General features: G+C 42.6%; 1 protein-coding gene and 1 long non-coding RNA gene across 2 annotated transcripts in view; one reads left to right on the top strand and one right to left on the bottom strand.

Moving 5' to 3' along the window:
- ST3GAL4 (ST3 beta-galactoside alpha-2,3-sialyltransferase 4) overlaps window positions 1-22410 on the top strand; it is a 252299-nt gene that overhangs the window by 135260 nt on the left and 94629 nt on the right. The window lies entirely within an intron of this gene.
- Window positions 1978-20818, bottom strand: LOC115073717. The gene is made up of 3 exons (XR_003852090.1): window positions 20429-20818; window positions 5823-6045; window positions 1978-4581 (listed from the first exon to the last, which is right to left on the bottom strand). It is a non-coding gene; the product is annotated as an uncharacterized LOC115073717 (long non-coding RNA).

Raw genomic sequence — 22410 nt, 5'->3', positions numbered from 1 at the left:
GAAACACGCCGGGACTGTATTCTTGAGGTAATTTGTGCACTTCTATTCATTTTTTGTACTCCTATTCATAATTTTTTGTACATTAGTTTTGGGATAAAAATAGTTTTGCTCGGCACACATTTTCTCTTGCTCACTTAGGTGCTAAGCAATTAAGGAACCTTCACTTTGCATAAATGCCTCATACACTTTGAAGGTAAACATTTTGCTTTTTTCATGCCCTTCTGTTTATTTCCTGTTCTGTGTTTCACTTGATTTCTGCTCCCTTTCTCTAGGCTGGCTATAAATTCTTAAAATCTTAAGGTAGGTTCCTTTCCCTTCACTCGCTTGAGCAATAATCTTAAGAACATAAGAAATTGCCAAGCTGGGTCAGACCAAGGGTCCATCAAGCCCAGCACCCTGTTTCCAACAGTGGCCAATCCAGGCCACAAGAACCTGGCAATTACCCAAACACTAAGAAGATCCTATGCTACTTATGCAATTAATAGCACTGGCTATTTGCTAAGTAAATTTGATTAATAGCTGTTAATGGACTTCTCTAAGAACTTGTCCAAACATTTTTTGAACCCAGCTACACTAACTGCACCAACCACATCCTCTGGCAACAAATTCTCAGATTAGTCTTAAATGTGCTACTTGCTAACTTCATGGAATGCCCCCTAGTCCTTCTCTTATTCGAAAGTGTAAATAACCGAGTCACATCTACTTGTTCAAGACCTCTCATGATCTTAAAGACCTCTATCATATCCCCCCTCAGCCATCTCTTCTCCAAGCTGAACAGCCCTAACCTCTTCAGCCTTTCCTCATAGGGGAGCTGATCCATCCCCTTTATCATTTTGGTTGCCCTTCTCTGTACCTTCTCCATCGCAACTATATCTTTTTTGAGATGCGGTGACCAGAATTGTACACAGTATTCCAGGTGCGGTCTCACCATGGAGCAATACAGAGGCATTATGACATTTTCCATTTTATTAACCATTCCTTTCCTAATAATTCCTTATGCTTCCAGTACATGTTGATTATGTTCTTGCCTTGTTCCGGCATTCCTATCTCCCTGTTTTGTCTTTGGTTGCCTTGCCCTGCCCTCATCTCTACCTCTGTCCTCCCTTATCAACCCTTGGCTTAATCACCTGGTACTGACCTCTGCTTATATTGGTTACATTTTATTTTTCTCTATTTTCCCTTTTATTTTCTAGAAACTAATGCTGCACTGCAGCGCTGCTTTTCCCTTACTATGAACTCATTTGAGGTTGCCCAGGAGTTAATCACAGTAAATAATCTCTGAAATGAGCTGCTGTTGATGGTATGTCTTTCTAATCCAGAATCGTCAACTTATTGTTAAAAAACTTTTTTGCTACTCTATTTGCCTACTGTTCTCATTAGTGATTTATTCTTTATTTACAGATGTTTGTCTGCTGTTCCTCCTGATGCAGCTGCTGTGTGAAACACGGCCGTGTCGCCTAAGAACTGTATAAGTTAATCTAGAAAACAGAACAGTCTATGCTTTGCCACGCATTCCTCCTTTTTTATTTAATTTATCTTTACATTACATCGTTGTAACTATGTCATAGATTTTTCTTCCAGTTCCAGTTTACAGTATTTTAAGGTTGAGGGGGCCCATGTGCCAAATAGTCAAAAGCTTTTTCCAAGTCAGTAAAACATGCAAATCTTTTCCTGAAGGGGGTGTTTTATGTGCCTGTTAAACCCCTTCTTCCATCTTTCTCTCTCGTTTTGTCTCTCTTTTGTTTTGTCTTCCTCCTCTGTTTTTTTTCTCTCTGCTCCCTTACCCTCTCACTTTCTCTGCCGCTTGCTCTTCCTCTGTGTTCATCCCTTCCCCACCCTGTTACTTTGTTTTTCTTGTCTTTTTCTTAGGCTTTTTACTTTCTCCATCTCATGTACTTCTGTCTCCCCCCCCCCCTTCTCTCCACCTGTCTGCCTATGTCCCTTCCTTCCTTTTGCCCCTTCCTTTCTGTCTCTCTCCCCACCCCTCATAATAACACAGTCACCTTGTTACACTTCTCAGTTCCTCTTCTCTGTGATCTCCTCCTTATAGGGCAATCACCCTCTTGCACATCTCTGCCCTCTCAATCCTTTGGGGACTCCTTCATTATAAAGCAATCATCCCCTCACACATCCCAGTGTTATGTGGAAAATACCATTTCTTCCTGTGACATAACTGGCACCCTCCCCCATATATAAATGAAAAATGTTCCTAAACATCAATAAAATATTGCAAAACAGCAGACACATTAAATAACACCCAGTAATTAAAACTAATAAGGATCTTAAAAATCTCCAGCTCTCCATATCTCTCATCCTAAGATTGCTGTAGACTGGGGGCATGCGTGCAGACACACAATGGGCTCCCTCTCTCTCATACATACACGTACATGCTTGGTAAGAGGCAAAGGGAGTGTGTGTGTCTGTCTGTGTCTGTCTGTGTCTGTGTGTAAGAGACAGACACACACATTTCCTCCGTCTCTCTCGCTCACACGGGCCATGTTTTGCAATATCTGCATCGGGAGGCCAGAAAATGAGACCGCGCTTCACTTTTGTTTTGAAGACTTATTTCACTGGCTTTGAAGATCCTTGTGGTCTCATTTTCTGTCCCTCCCGATGCAGCCATTGCGAAACATGGCCCGTGTCGGGGGACCGACAGTGCTGCTGTTCTCATTGAATTGTACTCTTTCAGCCTTTATACAGACAAGATTGCCTGTTGTTTGAAATAATATAAATACATTTATTCCATGCATTAAGACTTCTTTGTCTGTAGATAAAAAGTCCGTGGGAGAGGGGTGTGTTCAAATACTTGTTTCTGGGATGTTTGTCTTCCACTTGAGTGTTGGTTTAGAAAGTAAATCAAGCCATTAAATACAACCCCACAAAGCTTAAAATACATAACTAATGAAAAGCAGTACTTTGTGTACATGAAAGATATGATGACGGTGATTAAAAGTGCTGAGGGTTCTTGAGTTTGTGTGGCTATCACTTCTACTGCTATCCTACCCCTCAAAGTTTGCATAGGTTCTGCATTTCCTATAGCTGGGAGTTGTAGTTCTGTATTTCGTGTTTATAGAAGCAAGACAACAACTCCTAGAAGGCTTAGTGGTCAGGGCCTGGGATAAGTCATACCTGAGACTTGTACAAAGGCTGGAGGTTTGGTTGAACCAGAATCACAGAGAACTAGATTTCCATCCATATTCCAGTAGGACTTGATGGGCAGGGTTATCAGATAGCTGAGTTATCTTTACGGAGAGGCCAAGCCAGTCCTGATTTTACTGTCACCACTTGCAGGAATGTGGGGACTACAAGTCTCTACATGCAGTGGATGAAAGCCCAGGTAGGCTCAGCCTTTTCCCCACAGTTTGTTACATCCGGCAGCTTGCGGGAAATTCCCACTCTGCCTCACTCACCCCAGTGCCACCAGTAATCCTTTGCAGCTGGAATGCTGCCAGCTCCCGAACGCAGCTCGAGATGCCACCATACTTCTCCTGGCTTCCCCTAGGAGCCCACGTGCCTAACTCTCTGCTCTTTAAAAGGGCCCAGGGTAGAAAGCATCCCCAGAGCCCTTTGATGACATCACTGGCTCTCCTCTATTTTAGGCTCCTTCTGAGAAGTCATAACAGGTCTCCTATAGTACCTTATGCTTCCAGTACATGTTGATTATGTTCCTGCCTTGTTCCTGCATTCCTCTGTCCCTGTTTTGTCTTTGGTTGCCTTGCCCTGCCCTCATCTCTACCTCTGTCCTCCCTTATCATCCCTTGGCTTGATCCCCTGGTACTGACCTCTGCTTGGATCTGACCACGTCTTGTCTACTGCCTGCCTCAACCTCTGGCCCATCTCTGGTGTCTGCTGCCTGCCGCCAGCCCTGACTTCGACCTGTCTTTGGACCTTTCGTCTCTCTGACTTCCCCAGGGACCCACCTAAATCCTGCCGACTGTCAGGACCCAAGGGCTCAATCTGCGGGGGAAGCGGCTGATATAGGTGAAGTTCCAGTTTGTCCCACCGCAAGGTGCGCCTGCCAGCTGTTGGCTTGGGCCTAGTGGATTCGCCTGCTAGGCTGCACCAGCCGTGCCACAGCGCTAAGGGTCCAGGGATAGCCATGGTCATTACACAGAGCTGCATGGTAGTTTCAGGCCAGCTGTGAGTCTGGGGATACAGCATGCCCTGAGAAAGCAATGTGAACTGTTTCTGGACAAAGGAGTGTTTTCCCTCACAACTAGCAAAACAAGCTCTCTGGTGTGTATTTATCCTCCTGTGACACCGCTTTAAACAAATAAAATAACAAAGTGCTCCCTTTTGTGGAGGGAAGTTTCTGCTTTGTGTGATGAGGCTGCGCTTTTAGCTTGTGCTCCGTTCCCAGGCTCTCCCTTTTGGGATCCTTCCAGAGGACAGAGGCCAGGATGCATGACCTCCATCAGGCTTAGAGAGGTAGCTGTGGAGGCAAAGAAGACCTAGAGATGCCACGCCAGGGTCCAGAGCCTACGGAGTGACCCAGTTCCAGGAGAGAGACTTTGGATCAGTCCTGCGTTTTGACACCCCTCTCCTGTTACAATGCTGCTACTTGCAGTGCCAGTTTCGAATCTGAAGAAGAAAAATTAAGCTCAGCCAGAAGGATGTAAAGGATACAGTTTTATTGAACTAACGTTATAGTGTACATTTGTGATTCGCTTAGAGCGCGCTGCTGCCTTCACTGAGTAAGGTTCTTCATTTTCAGGGAATTTCTCTGCATTTATTACAATAAGAATGCTTGAAAATTGGTTCAAAAAAATGACTAATCTTTCTGGGTAAACATCGAGGTTTATTTTGGTGGCCAGAAGCACGAAGAGCAGCCCAGCCTCTCTCTCATCCTGTGTCAATGGGGGATGATTGGGGGGGAAAACGAGAAACAAGGACTTAGGATCTTATTTGGGGGTGGAAGGGACCCAGACTAATTTGAAATTCTGTGGGCGCAAAACAATATTTTGATTGTTGAGAGTTAAAGTATTAAGGTGAAAATCAGTTTGCAAAAAAAAAATTTTTTTTATAATTCTTTTTTTTTTTTTTTTTTTACACAGGGACTATTTTATATTAAAATATTTGGCTTAAAATGAAAATGAAGGGCAATAAAAGTAATCTGTGGATGATGATGCCTGAAGTAAATTATAAATTGCTTTACAATGGTGGTGTGGTAATTTTATTTAATTCTGTTTGTTGCTCACCCATTCAAAAAACAAATAGCTGAGTGCAAATTGCAAGCATACAAATTAAGTAGGGCCCCAGTGGGATCTCTGCAAAGGATGTGGCCTCCTAGCTAGATCAGGCAGTGCAGAGTAGAGGGATGTACCATCTCCGCCACAGCTCCCCCACTGGAGACTGCTACAATGGTTCCTTCCTGCTTTTGTATTAGCAGGTGACCCCTAGTGTCTGTGTGGATTATTTTAGTTTGGATTTGAGAGAATAGGAGCGGTTTCTCTCAGTTTTCCTTAGATTTGCGCAGCACCTAGTACCTAAATGTAACTCGCCATGGGCTACAATGAAAACGGCATGAGCTAAATACACTAAATAAATAAATAGGCCCAAAGCCTTGGCTGAGGAGTTTTAGTCAGTAAAGAAATTAATTTCAACTCATTTTCAGTGTTTATAACGTCTCTCTCTTTTTGAGTAATTTAATTTAAAATTTGAAGACCGCACTGTCCTATGGTCTAGGCGGTTAACATAGTAATCATACCTAGAATATCAGAAATAATAGCTTAAAATATAAAACACATATTATAAAATACATAGAAACAAATGAGTAATATACTCATTGTCTAATTTTGATTGGGAGAAAGTTTTTTACTCACACTTCCGAGAGAGAAAGGAGTGAAGATTTGATTTTCACAAGTCATCCAGATGTCTTTCAATCGGAGGGATTCTATTGCCGATCTGGCATTTGATGGAAAGAGGCGTGGATACTCGGTGGTACCATATATGGGAGGTATCTGCTTTTTCTTATATCCCTGAAAATTTAGTCTCATCTGTAACTGCTGATCGATTTAATCAGTGAAGCATCCATCTTCACATTTTCTGCATTGAATAAAATATAGTGTGTGTATGTGTGTACAATATTAGTATGATTAGATCTTGAAATCATTTTAAATCAACCATGAATATGCACACATATGAAATAGAATAGTAATGGCACAAATATGAACTAGAGTATACAGTAACTAGTGTAATTTGTGGTGTTGAACTAAAAGGTGATTGCTAACCCACAATATACGACCATTAACAATGAGTATGTATGCGGATCTTGTAAACCGTTGTAATCTACTTTTGGAGCGATGGCATATAAAACTCCTAAATAAATAATTATATATATTAGAACTGTTAATGGAAACATCAGTGCTATGCACTTTGTGATCATCTAGAGCTGTTAAATAGAAATATTGATACCATGTATTTTTACTGAAATTTGCAAATATAAAGTTGTTACATCAAGTTGTATAAAATTACATTGTCTATTATTACAGTATTTAGAGCCAATATTATGCAATTTCTATTTTGAAAATTTTGCACAAAGTGAGAATGGTGTGGATGAGTATGAATGAATGTTGATTTTAGTGAGGTAGAGATGAGATATGTGTCATTTTATGAAAGTCTGAATTTGTGATATATGTTGACATGAAAATTAAATAAAGGAGATATCAGAGAGAACACAATTGTGCTTTTACTCCACTCTGAAATGAGTGTTTGTGGTTTGTGTGTGTGTATATATATATATATATATATATATATATATATATATATATATATATATATTTCTCTCTCTCTCTATCTATATAGATATATTAGGGGAGGAGCATGAATATTATCCTATTATGCATCAATGAGCTTACAATTGGGATACCCATAAGACATTTGAATTAAGTCATCAGTCACTTTGTAGGTATGACCTACAGCTTGTTGTTTGACCTTTATTTCTATGTATCTAAGAGGGTAAACTCAGCAGCCACACAACTTCAGAAAAAGGGGGAAAAAAATGTTCATCGGTACTACCTCATGGGGACAAGACTCCTTCATACTTTTTACCCACCCGTTTTCAAAGCACAGGTAACTTTTGCTTTGAAACTTTGCCATGAGTGCAAAACACACAAGGTTACTTTCACTTGCCTTTTCTGCGGGTGGAATTTTGCTTGCAAAGCACACGCACACTACATGCATTTTCCTCTGACCTAAGAATGCTCCACGGGAACACCTCATCTTGATGAGGGCTAAAGTTACAACGTGCAGACTTTAGCCTCCTAGAAGATGAGCAATCTTCATACAGCTGATTTAAGGTGGGCAAAAATGATTTTTACACATGCAAGTTACTTTGAAAATATATATTTTTTTCTCTCTGTAAAGTAATAGCTCTGCATTCTGAGACAGCTCAAAGAAATGTTATTTTAAAACAAAATTGAATAAAAGCGGGAAATGGAATTTGCTGACCAAAAGAAGGGCTGCATGTGGTCTTTCAGGAGGACTCTGAGTGGTAGAAGCCACTTCTGAATGTAAGTCTTGCTTGTCTCTTGCAGCATCAGACACGACAGAGCTATGATCCGCTGGCTGATACAGGCCCCCAGCGCCATGCATGGCAGTAGATGAGAGCGAGTAAGTATTTCTGGGATATTTCACTTTTGCAATCATTCTCTCAAAAGCCTGCCTCAGCCTGGCCTGTTCTCGTCAGGGAAAAGGGGAAGGCACTGATCACCCATTTCCAGGGTAACAGTCTCTCTTTTGTAACGGGCAGGCTGGCTGCCAGCACATTTGTGTGTCCTGAAAGATTTTCTATAGCAGAATCTGCCAACTGTTCAATATGGGTTTGGCTCCTAGTTCAGTTTGTCTGGTATTACACTAGCCTAAGCCTTTGTTTTCTGGGTTTTTTTTAGATGATTGATAACATTGCTTTTTTTGGCCTGGGCTTGAAACAGGTGAAAGGAAGGTACGGAGCATTAACAATTTTTTTTTTTTTTAAATTATCAACTACTCCCTTGAATGCCCTTCTCATCCTCTTCCCTCCATCCCTCCTGGACCGATGGTGCGCCTTTTCCATGGTAAACAGAGACAGAACCAAAGCAGCACTGATGTCCTAGTGGCTGAGGAGATGGCCAGTGCTGTGGCCTCAGTGCTGCTGTCTCTTTCTCTTCTTACGGGCTGTTACCACGAAGAAGGAACACATCCGGACCCTAAGGGACAGAAAAGGCCCAGCAAGGCAAGAGACAAAAATAAAGATCTAGAAAACAGGAGTAAAGGGAAGGGGAGAGAGAGAGAGCAAGAGACAGGTTGACTCCCATGTAAAATTATTCTATAATTAAACTATAAAACACAACAGGTACAGCTGAGGCTGGCAGTGCTCGGGTAGGGAGGTTGTTCTGGGGAGTTTTGTTTTATGCATATCTGCATATGACTTCATATGTTGTAAATCGCCATGAGCTGTCTTGGAAGTGGTGACGTATAAATGCTGATAAACGAAGTGAAATGCAACACATGTGGGATTCCCACCAGCAGGGCTGAAATAGAAGTACATATTGGGGAGTAAAAATATAGAAATAGATTTAAAAAAATTTTTTTTTACAAGGGGTTGATTTCACCCCTTCCTCAGGTGAATACATTTAATCATATTCTGAGTCTGAAAACCTGCTGAATGGCCATGTGCAGCTGGGGAGAGTCAAACCCCCTCCTACACCCTCTGCCCCTTGGCTTATGCAAGTTTTCTAGGCTGTTCCCTGCTCACTGGCATGGGCGAGATGATGATATTATCCCTTTTGGAACGTGCAAAAATCACTCTGCCAATGTCAGCAACGTTTGAAATAGTGGGTTGGAAGCACACGGAGCATTCCAGGGGTGTGACCACAGCATGATCTGAGAGCAAGAAGCCAGCAACACTTGCCCATACTTCAGTCACTGCTCAGCCTCATTTAAAACTAAGAAAGACTGGCGGGTAGGGGGTTGAGAGGCCAGCAGTATCAGAAAATCTATTTTTTAGATTAAAAAAAACCAAACAAACAAACAAACCACAAAGATCTTTCTCTAAGCAATCTACCTTTCTCATTGCATGACAGAATGAATCATTCATTGACTTTTTCACATCTAGAACACTCCAAGGCTGTACAAGAAGAGTGGAATATGCAACCTAAAACGGGCCACATCATTGCTCCATCTCCAGCACACCTCCCCTGTATGACTCCATCCAGTGTAACCCCACTGGCCTTGCACTTGCGTAGGGGGCTTTGCCTTCATATATTTGCCACTGCTGGCAGCATGCAGGAAACTTGTCCACCACATCCAGCACCCACGTTGGGAAAGTGAATAGTACAACAGAAAGATCTTCTCACCTTCTGCTTTATATAGGGGGGGTGGGGACCCCAAGTACAAAATTTTCAGCTGGAGTCGCAGGTGCCTCAAATAGCAGCACTCTCTTCAAGTGCCAGCATCGGCACTAGCAGTGGAAGTGAGCCAGCAGGTGCCCACAGGCCCCTGCAGCGGCATTGCCCTTGCATTAAGTTTCTCTGGTGACAGGAAGCCCTGCAGGAGGAGGGATTGAGGCTGCTGCAGGGCCCGTGAATTTGGGCTGCTGCATGTCAGGCTTGGGACCAGCCAAGAGGGTGGGGGAGTGTGTGGGTGTGTTGAGGTGGGGGGGGGAAGGCCACTGTTTCTTCTCACCCACCACTGAACCCTACCCAAGAGAAAAATTTTGCCCCTAGAGGATGAAGCGAAAAGAGAGGGATGAGAAGATCTGTTTGGGGTTACAAGAAGGACTTGGGGTGAGAGAGGATCAGCTGGGGGGGGGGGTGGGGTGGGGGTGGGAAATGTGAAAAAGATTGGAGGGTCTGGTTGGGAGAAGAGTGGACGTTGACAGAGGAGACCTGCCGAAGGAGGGGATGCAGGTTCAGGACCACTGGAAAGAGTGGAGGTTGAGTGGTAATCAACTGAATGCAGGGGAAGGTGAGGAGGAGGGAATGTTTGGAGGGGGGACCGCACTACTGCTAACTTCTTTTGGCTGTCCTCTGGGTCACGTTAGCTAAAAGCTTGGGAAACCCTGCTGTAGGGCAGCCCTGGCATACAAAAAGGAATGGATTTGGAACCAGAAGAGTAACTGCTGCCACGAAACATTCTTGCCCTATAATTAAAAAAACAACTTTCTAATAAAAAAAAAAATGTGTGTGTGTGTGTATGTATATATATATATATATATATATATATATATATATATATATATATATATATATATATATATATATATATATATATATATGGGAGAAGATGTATTCCTATAGGGTGAACTTTATTATTACAGATATGGCAATTTTTAAAAGGCTTTTCAGAAAAAAGAGAATAACACACACACACCACCAAGCAAAACGCATAGCTATATATTAAAATTCTAACATCACAATACAATTTTTCATTTCTTTGTTTCAGTGATGAATCCACAAAAAAGGGTGACTGCCAAAATGAGATGGATATCATTTCCTAATTAGAGGGGAATAAAATCCCGATAAGCATAAGAATCAAACCATGATAACAAAACCCATAAAATCAGAAAGGAAGATTAGTACAGAAATACCAGGCACAAATCACTGGTCAGTGATAGATTAGAGAGAGAGATCTTATAACTCAGATTGTAATTTGTGAGAAGAATAGATAACAGAAGATTAGGGTAAAATATTTGTGCAATTTCTGATCAAATACCTTATACTGAGGGATAATTAAGAAAAAAAAATCATATATTCCCATGCGGGTAATGAGATGACAAAATATCTGTGTGACTAAATTGCTCTAACTACATCTGGATTAATCTTTTGGCCATGAAACTGGAAGACCGCTCCAAGATCCAGCCCCAATCTAGTTATAAAATAAAAGAAACTAACAGCATGGCCTTCTCTAAGAACAATGAATGTTAATTTCTAAAACAGGCTTAGTCACCACTTTCTGAGAAGAATCTCCCTTGAAAGATTTCCTGCCAAAGGAGGCATTGCTTTCCTATAGTGTTTAAACAAATCTTTTCCAGATGCCTTAGCTCAGTTCCTTTTTTGGGGTAAGTGGCAAGAGGGGTGGCGGTTTTCTCCTGCTCCTTGGGGCATCCAGCTTAGTTGGAACTGGGGCCAGGATCCGGTGCCATAAGACTTCATTTGCAAGTATCCGGGGATTTTTCGCAGCTTCGGGGGGGGGCTGTACTCCAGGACTACCTTAAGAACCCTTGAATCTTGGGCCTTAATGGTATCCTGGTTGTGCAATGGCTGATATGTCCTCCAACCAGGGGGGCTGTGAGTGCTGTTTCTGCAGCAGCCGAGAACCTGAGCTTCAGTCATTATGCTGACCCCATAGGTTTCTCCTTTTTAAAAGTATTTTTAAAATTCTCTGTTTTCTGTCTCAAAGAAATATCATTAACTAGCAAATCATACAAAACCTGTAAGGAGGAAACTTAAAATCTGTGCCCAATAATTTAATAGATGTTGCAATAGTTGCTGTTTCCTGGGAACTGAATCTAACTCTGCCAAAACCACAACCTCCCGATGAGTCACTGCATTCCAAATAGCTTTCAAAGTAATCACTGTAGGTGAACTTTTTGATGCTTCTCTCCATTTTTTTTTTTTGCAAAAACTCCAAAACTGCTTCCAGGGGCAAAATCTTCCCTCCCTCTGCCACTGCTATGAAAGTTGAGGACCACCAACACAGAACTCAGATTTATGTTCATTTTTATTATTTTCTGGATGCTTGCACATTCTTGATATGTCCATTGGGTGCTGGGAAGGGTGAGAGTCAGCACTGCAGGGGTTGGTAACTTTTTGCACACCTTTATTTAGACCACTGGCTAAAATATTTCTTGTAATTTGAACAGGGACTAGCCTCAGCCACCTTCCTGGGGGAGGTTCATGGCTATATTAGTGCCCCAGAGGGTGGAGAAAGGGGTAGCCCTGGCGGGTTCTCCATGCTGGCTTGCATGTCTCTGAAAATGTGCTCTCGTACGCTGTACGTCTCTTATCTGACTGCTTGGTGCAGCAAAGTGCAGTTTAGTGGGTAACTTTTGTGTTGCCACGACCTCTGCTGTTGTGGTTTCCATTCAGTGCTTTGAGCATGGTTCACTGTTTTACACAAAACAAAGTCATGTGCTGTCTGTGTGCATAGTGTCATTTCTAGTATGGCTATAAACTGTACTTTCTATTGTTGCATTGTTTCTTTTTTTCTGTTATTCTGGTTCTGTAGTTTGTTTGTATTTTCATATTAATAATTGTATCCAACGCGGTCTTCAGGTGTTTTTTTTTTTTTTGTCCAAGTGACTTGAGTTGGCCACAGTCAGAGACAGAATACGGTGCTCAGTGGCCCATTTGTCTGACTCCTTATGGCATTTCTTCTGTTCTTATGTGGCCAGCTGTACCCCAGAGGGGTGTTAATTGTTTTCAGTTATCTTCAGTGAAATGTTTGTTTTGTATGAATACATGTGGTGTCATCTCTTGTAGCACTCGCTTGTGAGCATGAAAGCAAGAGTTTATCTACAGAGTTGTACTATGCAGGAGGCATGTGATTAAGACAGAATGTAGAGATGAGATAAGTTTGGAAGGAAAGGCCAAATGTGCCATGAATTGTCAAGAAAACAAATACAGAATTGCTCCCCATAGAGCTGGGATATCTATGTAAAAAGACATTTGAGAGAGAGAGTCCAGCTCTGAACAGCAGGAAATATATTTGGATTTTTGGGCTCAGGATGAAGAATAAAAACCATGTTAGTGTGGGGGAGTAACCCCATGTGGGCTAGTTTGTAGGTGGAGCAGAGGGCACTGAAGGAACCTGTATGGTGGCTCCAAATATTTTGTCTTGAGCTATGCCAAATATCTTTTTGACTACACTGAATATATCCCGACTATCCCCAAGTATGACAATTGCTATTTGGAAAGACTCCAATAATCCTGGATATTCACATTGCAGAAGAGTAGGCATAAGACTGCAGTTTTTGTTGACAATTCAACCATTAGGAATGAATATATATATATATATATATATATATATGTAGCTGGTGGCTGTGAAGCTGCTCAGTAACTTGCCTACCTGGTGCAATGATAGTGGATCTCACGCACTGTATATAAAGGAGTTTAGAGAGTGCAGGGCAGGAGCCAGCTGTCATGCTCTATGTGGGCAGGAAACTAAAATCCACAGTCTCCTGGGTAGCATTCTGAGAAATACTCCAAGTTCCACCTGTATATCCCCAGAGGCAAGATGAGATCTACAATCTCAATGCATGATGGAGAAGGGCTTCAGATTCATTAGGAACTAGGAAATTATTTTTTGGGAGGAGGAAGTGAGCCTTTTTCAGTAGGTTTGCTCTATTTTAACCAAAATGGAATCCAGCCCTTGCACAAACAATTAAAAGGAGATTGAGCAGCTTTTAAACTAGATCATAGGGATGGCCGACAGTCACTCAGCAGCATGTGACTTGGAGCAGCGTATCTTTAGAAAGGGAAATTTAGAGTGTCCTGACAGTGAGGATGTAGAAAAAGCTGACGCCAGATTGCGTGAATCGACTAATTGTAAGTGGATTATGAAAAAGAATAAAAAGAGTACATTTAGAGGCCCATATTCAAAAGCGTTTACCTGGATAACTCAAAATTTGGGCACATATCTGGCTAAATTGTAATTTCCTAACAAGTTAGGGAGCTAGAATTTAAATAATAAGGGGCATTCTAGGGGGCGTAAGTGGGAGGAGTTGTTAGCTGGCTAAGTTAACCGGTGGACTCCAATATTCAAAGTTAGCTGAATGACTTAGCCAGATAAGGCTTGTCGAGCCAAAGAGCAGTTTATCTGGCTAACTTTGCTATCCATACTGTGTCTGAATATAGACTTCATAAGGTGTCTGTAGGCATGTATCAGAAGTCTAAAAAAATAAGATGGGAAAGGTAGATTGTACAATTCTGGTCGCCGCATCTCAAAAAAGATATAATTGCGATGGAGAAGGTACAGAGAAGGGCTACCAAAATGATAAGGGGAATGGAACAACTCCCCTATGAGGAAAGACTAAAGAGGTTAGGACTTTTTAGCTTGGAGAAGAGACGACTGAGGGGGGATATGATAGAGGTGTTTAAAATCATGAGAGGTCTAGAACGGGTAGATGTGAATCGGTTATTTACTCTTTCGGATAGTAGAAAGACTAGGGGGCACTCCATGAAGTTAGCATGGGGCACATTTAAAACTAATCGGAGAAAGTTCTTTTTTACTCAACGCACAATTAAACTCTGGAATTTGTTGCCAGAGAATGTGGTTCGTGCAGTTAGTATAGCTGTGTTTAAAAAAGGATTGGATAAGTTCTTGGAGGAGAAGTCCATTACCTGCTATTAAGTTCACTTAGAGAATAGCCACTGCCATTAGCAATGGTTACATGGAATAGACTTAGTTTTTGGGTACTTGCCAGGTTCTTATGGCCTGGATTGGCCACTGTTGGAAACAGGATGCTGGGCTTGATGGACCCTTGGTCTGACCCAGTATGGCATTTTCTTATGTTCTTATGGCACTAGATGAAGACATTGACATAATAGGTATCTCAGAGACCTGGTGAGGAAGAAATTAAAACCAGGGTGCAAAATATATGGAAATGATAGAGCAGATGTGGTGGTGAATGACCTATATGTTAAAGATTCTATAGAGTTAAGAACATAAGATATGCCATACTGGGTCAGACCAAGGGTCGATCAAGCCCAGTATCCTCTGTCCAGCAGTGGCCAATCCAGGTCACAAGTACCTGGCAAATACCCAAACATTAAATGAATAGGTCCCAAGCTACTAATCCTTATTGAGTAATAGCAGTTTATGAACTTCTGCTCTAGGAACTTATCCAAACCTTTTTTAAACCCAAATACATTCATATTCTGCAAGAAACAAATTATTCCCTGGAATCTCTATAGATAGAAATTCCACATGTAACAGGGAGGAGTATATCAGTGAGTTTACTATCATCCCCCGCTCCCCCTGACCAGGATTGTAAAAAAAACAGACTGCAAAATGCTAACAGAGATTAAGAAATGGGAGGATTCAGTTACTCCAATATAATTTGGGTCTCATCAGGGCATGTCAAGGAAGTTAAGTTCCTAGGTACCATCAATGACTGCTTCATGGAGCAATTGGTCCTAGAAATAATGAAAGCGGGGGAGGGGGGGGGACGACTAGGTCTAGTTCTCAAAGGAATGCAGGATCTGGTACAAAGGCTACTGGTGGTGGAGCTCCTTGAAAATATTGACTATGATACAGTCAAATTTGAGATAATCATTGGAAAGAAAAAAATAAATAAAACTATTGTGGTTACATATAACTATAAAAAGAGTGACTGATAAAATGAGGAGACTATTTAGAAAGAAATTAAAAGGATTAGTTACAGGGTTAAAAGTCTTCATGAGGCGGGAATTGTTTAATAGTACCATTTTGGAAGCTCAGATAAAATGGATTCCTTAAATCTAAAGTCAAAAGAAGAACAAGTGCCTCTTGCAATAGCTAAGCAGTGCTGTAAAAGTGCCTATTATAGCCAAAAAGACATCCTTTAAAAAATGGAAAGTAGGACCTAAGAAGGATAATAAGAAGGTACATAAGCACTGGCTAGAATTTGGGGAGAGACTCTACCATTGGGAGTAAAAACCTAATCATAAATAGGGTAATTTTATCACAGCCCATGTGTAGAAAGTACATGCAGATTTTAAGCCCAATTTTCAAAGCGTATTTCTATGTGTGTGTTCTCTTTGAAAATTAGCGGGTATATGGTCGCTCATACCTGCTTGGGAGCAGGTTTGAATGTGTATGCATACAGTTACATGCACATATAAATAGAGAAAGCTTATTTACTCTTTCAGATAGTATAGTCTAGGGATACTCCATGAAACTAACAGGTATAAAACAAATTGGAGAAAGAAAGCTGTCATTCATCCACGTATTAAGGAATCTGCATGGCTTCATCTAGATTCTTTAATCGCGATGAAGGCCTGCAGCATGAAAGTATTTCATTCTGAAGCAGCTTCAGTGAAACGAAGTCTACGTCCACATTGTTCTTAAGATAATACTTATATGATGCTTTTGTCCAAGTATTAATGTTATATAGAGACTTTGACAAAAGATAAAAAAGTGTGAGTTGTGCAATCCGTTTTTAATCTAATACAGCATAACAAAGTGCTATAGTGTACATGGACTTTGGGTTTGGGAATAGCCTCTTATGGCTCATGTCAAGCAATAGCTTAGCTTCTAGTGTGGACACACTGACGCCACACACCCTGAGTGGCAGAGAGCAAGACACCCATCCAGACGTTAACATCCCAAACTCATATATACGTCTGCATGCCTGTATCTGTATATATGTGCACAGTTACATATGCAGGCATATCTTTACCTTGGCTAGGAAGCCAACACTATCAATGTGAATGAAGGGGGTGTGATTGCTTCCTATGCCATGATTTGACCTACAAGAACATAGTATATACTCCATCAGGCCCACCATATTTTATTAGGCCTAGATATGGTGGAGGATTCTTACAGTGAAGATGTACACCTGCACTGCGCTGCAAACACAGGTACACCTTCTGTGTAGATGGCTAAGGCTGCACATGAGCTACTTTGTTTCTGTCCTTGTAAATAGTCCTTCCAAGAGAGTCTACAAGCATCCTATGGCTTTTCAACACAGAATGCCCAAATATAGTAAAGTCTACACTCTTGGGGGAGGCCTACTAAGGAACACCGTACTATACATGTACACTCTGCAGGTTCAGCTATGGCTGCACACCAGATGGCAAAGTAAGAAGCACTGGGACGTTATGCGTACTAGTGAGCTGTAGGTGAACAGAGCTGAATGCTGCTGCTTGGATGTGACTTGCCAGCCTATGGCAAAACACTATTGCTTGGCCATTGGTTGGTGGGACTCACACATTGTTCTCACTGCCTGTTCTCCTATGCCAATTAGCCCTAACTTCACTTGTGCAATGCAAGCATAGAGTGTGAGAGCAGCACACCTGTAGCTGCAGCTTTCAGTGTGTCTCAGTGAGGCAGAATTGTAGACGTAGCTACTATTTTGTGTGGTGTCCTGCTGTTGTGGAACACATTGAAAGAATGTGAGTCTTGCCTGCATCAGAGACAGGTGTGTATATGATTTGTGGGTATACTATACACCACTTTCTCTATACTACGACATTATATGTCCTGAGGTCCATCATCCAAAGCCATTTAAATGGGCCACCCTAAACAACTAATGTGCTATATTCAGCCACTTATCTGGCTACATTATGGCTACATAAGTAATTACCTGGCTATAGTTTACATCATCCCCCCCCTCCCCCTGGAATCTGACGCTCTCCCACCTTTTTGTTAAGGTATTGGGTGGGTGGGAGAGCATCGGGTATTAGGGAGGAAGTGGTGGTTTGTTGGGGCATTAGATGATGTCAGTTATTTTTAGGAAGGCAGGGTTTGAGGTAAACGGGAAGGCAAGGGCTGGCGTGGTGCCATCTGCTTTCTGATTCACATGATAAAGAGATTTGGGGAGAAGTCTGGGCCAGTGGATTGATGATACTTGGAGAAGGGAGTGGCAGCAGGCCTGCCAGGATCCCAATTTGATGTTATGTTTTTCAAGACAGAGCGCTATTTACCCACCTATCTGTAGAAGATGTTTTGATAAGTAGACAGCGAGCCAACCACACAAGGCCGGATCACTTTTGACTTACTCAGCCAAATTTACGTGCTGGTTGGTTAGTCCTACAGTTACCTAGGCCATATGTAGCTACATAAGCTTAGGGTGAATAGATTAGGTGGTGCATTTATCCTGCTGAAATATATATAGGGGACAGGTTCTACTGCTAACTGTAGTCACATCACTTATCCACTAACCAGTCTAATGATTATGCAGCCTGCTAGAACACAGTGTCATTCCGGAAAGTAGCTTCTATGTAAAGCTCATGTAATCTGCTGTGTGACAGCCGATTAGTCATGGAGGTGTGGAGGGTAGAGAGTCCACACTGCCTAAGAGCAGAAAGTGATGAGGTCTGCTGTTGCTTGTGACCAGGCGGACGTCCTCATACTCCCCAGCATCCCTGCACTGCCTTTGGTTGTTGATCTGTAGATAGTTTCTAGCAAAGTGTGATCTATGTGTTGTTGCTTTCCTTTATTGCCGTACATTATTTAAACACTTGCTTCCATGACCTTATAATGTACATCAATAAGGGGTGAGTTGGTGGTGTGGAAAGTAGTCCTAATGTTATCTGGGTATCTGTATCCAGACAACCTTAAACTTATCCAGCTATATTTGGAATAATGCCAGTTAAGGGATTGGGGGGGGGGGGAGGGAACCCTTTATGGGTCAGCAATCCTAATCCCCGCCCTCCAAAATAACAAAAAATTAGGTTAGACCAGAGTTCCCCATTTCTCCCCCAAAAGAATGGCAACAAGTCGCAGGCTCTAGCAGCCTGAACACCCTACCTCCTCCTGATTTCAAAATCCAAGGTTGACTCCAGGCCCCCTCCTCTATCGCCATCCTCCTACCCCACCAGGAACCTCTCCCCCCCCCCCCCCCCCCCCCCCCACTGCAAGGCCACTAGGAGCTCTGTACAGTGGTACCACTCCTGGCAGCATCCAGCATTGCTCTGCCAGCAGAAATGTGTTTCGATGGCTTGTAAAAGTTCCCATTGCTTGGCCAGCCTTATTGCTAGAGAACGAATAAATCCTTGCAGCTACCGATGCTGGGTGGTCACTAGAAACCTTTGCAGGTGCCTCCTGGACACACATGAAGCAGTAATCACGGCACGGACAGCTGCAGAGGGACCTTGGAAGAGACTCTCGGAATGTTGCAACCTCTCACAGAGCAAACTTACAGTCCACAAGAAAACATTTTTGCCATATCTGTGTTATAGCGCGTGTTCCCATCAGCCAGAGTATCTCAAGGTTGTTATAAAGAATGTACCAGCTCTTTTTTTTTTTTTTTTTTTGGCTTTTCTCTGCATTTTGTCTGTGGCTGGCTGCTTGCCAAGAAAAGTGTAAAGAATGTTTCCCACGTATCCTGTAACTGCTTGTTTTGGTTTTTTATTTAGTGCTGCGGATCTCTAAGTTTCCATAATGTTCAACATCCTTTGGAGTCAGTCCTAAACAGGACGGGCAGGAAGGCCTTCTTCCATAGCCCTCATAATAGCTCATTCTCCCGCTAAGGTGAGATGGGTCAGTAGGTTTCATGGCGCAGGAATGTTGGACATCCAGCATTTTCTGTCAAAGGAACAATGCCCCCGGTATATGGGGAAGAAGCGGGTGTATTGTGAAGACAACTTGTAACAACAACAGGAATAACGGAGTCACACATTAAAAATGGTTTAAAACGTGCAGCACCATTTTGATGAGGGAACATTTTCTATCCCAACAGCAGCACTAAAAAGAGGGCAAATCCAAGTTTTTTTTCCCCAACAAGAAGATTTCTTAATTCTTAGTACTTTCAAATAAGTACTAAGTGGCATTTTGCATGGTTCGGAAAGTTATGGGAAAGCAAATAAGGAATTTGAAAGGTGAAAATCTCATGTTTATTCATAGATGTAAAGTACTGGACTTATATTTAGAAAATTTATATTAAGAATTCACTCATAATTTACAGGCACTTACTGAAATAGTTGAAAGATAAGAAGTGTAAGTCCATATATGAGTGTTTTATGGCAAAGCAATGATGAGTTGAGAAGCCATTCGTTTAAATGATGAAAAGTGAGCTTGTTCCATTTGTTTAAATAATAGGAAGTGAACTTAAGTGCGCTAGCCTTTCTCACTGTAATTTTATATATATAAAAAAAATACTGCAGATCTTTTTTGTGTGTGTAGTAGTTTGGGAATCTTTGGCCAATAATTTTCTTATCTAAACAGTTTTCAAAAGCTATTTACTTGGGGAAATACCGAGAATTACCCACCCTTAATTTGGCTAAAAATACATCTGGGGGCCCACAATGCGTCTACTTGTAACCAAGTTAAGGGGAGGCGATCCTGGGGGTATGCCTGGACAGGATTGGGATATAGTGCGCGCACCCTGTATTTCCAGATGTATGCGTGCTATTTCGTAGCCGACTCTTAGCCCGCACAAAAAGCAGGTGCAGAAGTCTATGGACAATGTACATGTGTGCTGTCCCTTTGAAAATGTCTGCCTAGTCTGTGGGTGCAAAACACCCATGCACTTGGGCATGCTGGTTTGAAAATTACCCCCTCTGTTTATAGAAAAGGTAGAGATCATATTTCTCATAGGGCTCTCCCAGTTTGATAGCAGGACAGATATATAAGATACCATTCTATACGTCCTTTCTAATAATTACCATCACCACTGCTATGCATGCGGGAGCGTTTCTACAGCTTATAATACAGCACGGGTTCCTACTCCAGGCCTCGGGGAAACACCTAGCAAACAGGTGTGGCAGGGTCATCATAAATGGCTGTGCCGGCCCCAGGAGCTTACCTGCGTCGGAGTTAGCATAAGCACCGCGCCCCCTTCCTGCGCACTGGGGAAAGCTTGAAGAAGCTTTTTCTATAAGCCCAGGAACAGGGCTTGTGCTGCTTGATGACTGTGTTTATAAATAAACCAGCACTGTCCAGGTTAACCATCGCAAATCCACAGGAAACCTAGCTGCTCCGCCTCCGATGATGCCAGGCAGGGTGAGAGCTAATCAGATTTGAGCTTTCTTCCCGGCAAAACTTGCAACAGTTTTTCAGTTCGGAGGGGAGCACCTGACCTGAAGGACAAGGTCAGAGGTGTGGGCTCATCCACCCCCTGGATTCACCAGCCGATTGTCTCTCCTCCTGGACAGCGATGAGAATCACACGCCTTGTCTGAGGAGCGTTCTAATGAGAGGAGCAGAGCAGCATGTTTAGATTGCAGCCTTTTGCAAGCGAGGCACAGACTCTCCCTCAGTGAGAGCAGCCAGTCAGGATGCTTTCTCAGGGGTCAGGAGTCTGTTAAGGGAACTTTGATTTCAAGCCCGCCCTCACCAGTGAAGAACACGGGGAGGATTGGGGTTTCCCTCAGGAAGTAGCTGCTGCTCAGGCTACAGCACTTATCCTTGTGCATGCACTAGTTATTTTTTTTAATCAACCATCAAAGGGCCCAAATTTTTCTTCCTGGTTTTTTTTTTTTTTTGAGCACTTTCTCTGTTGTGTGCGCACACTGGTATAGAGGACTGCTAGAATTAGGGTGCTGGATCCTGGGGTAACCACACATAAAACTGACTGTGGGTAGGTCCGATAAAGTTATGCTGGTATTATACTGCTTTGCTATTGCCACGTTTATAGTGCATAACAATTGACTAATTGGCATAGCTTTCATTTACTGTGTAAATTGTACTGTGCATTTGTCACTTAATCTTTTTTTGTCCCTTCTTCTATGCGTTCCTCTGGTTTAGTAAAAGATTTGTCTTGTCCTTTCCTTACATGGTGTTACAAGTAGGGGGCTCTTAAGAAGGTGCACCAGATGTGGTATTGGGGGGGAAACAAGGTCTTACCCCCCTTTCAAAGCAAGCAAACCCACAAGGATTTATTGTAATACTTTCTTCTATGGATAATTGCCCCTCCCTTAGCCTGGTAACTTAAACTACGTCAAAGTGGGGAGTCACCCGGGTTTTCAGCATATCCACAGTGAATATCATGAGATAGATTTGTACACAATGGAGGCAGAGCACTCCATTTGCATAATTTATTCTGCAGCTCAAAAAGCTTGCAAGCTGTAGGGCCTTTGAGGGCTTTCAACCACACTTTTATATACGTGTCCTCTGCTAAGTAGGGGCGGGTATAAATTTTTTATTCCACTTTGAAACACAAAATGGGTAGGGCTTTGCAAGGCACACTTTGAAGGAGCACATTTTAATAGCCTGCTTTATTGCAAAGTATACGTATGCTTTTGTACACTCACACCTTGTAGTCCGTTTTCAAAGGGAAATAGTAGGTATTGATTCACTTTATGTCATGGGGCAGGCAGGCTGTGCTGGGATTCCCCCCCCCCCCCCCCCCCCCCCCCCCCCCCCCGCAGGATTAGGGCCAAATTCGGGGGCAGTGCCAGACTGGGTCTTCTGCCTATACCAGCCCCCCCCCCCCCCCCCCCGGTTCAGCCCTTGGGTTTTGGTAGCCAGCAGGACTTAGCTGGAACTGGATAGGCTGAGTCTAGGAGCATGGCTGGCGTTGGGACATGGCACTGGCTGGGACTGAGGCAGGAAAGAATATAGTCAGACAGGCCTGAAGCCACGGACTGGGATCAAGGGAATTCTGAGACCAGAGAAAAAGGGCAAGGCCTGGCAAACAGATAAGGGATGGAACTGGACCAGGCAGGACAAGACAAGACTAGACAAGGACAGGACTAGAACAGGCAACAATAAACAAGAAGGCCCAAACAGGGCATAAGGCTGGCTAAGCGAACCTAGAAGGCCCGAAGGCCACAAGGCAGGATAGGGA

The sequence above is a fragment of the Rhinatrema bivittatum genome, chromosome 12 (genome assembly GCF_901001135.1).
Source record: "Rhinatrema bivittatum chromosome 12, aRhiBiv1.1, whole genome shotgun sequence".
Taxonomy (NCBI): domain Eukaryota; kingdom Metazoa; phylum Chordata; class Amphibia; order Gymnophiona; family Rhinatrematidae; genus Rhinatrema; species Rhinatrema bivittatum.
Note: the sequence above shows the minus strand (reverse complement) of the source record. Positions and strands in the feature narration are given on the sequence as shown.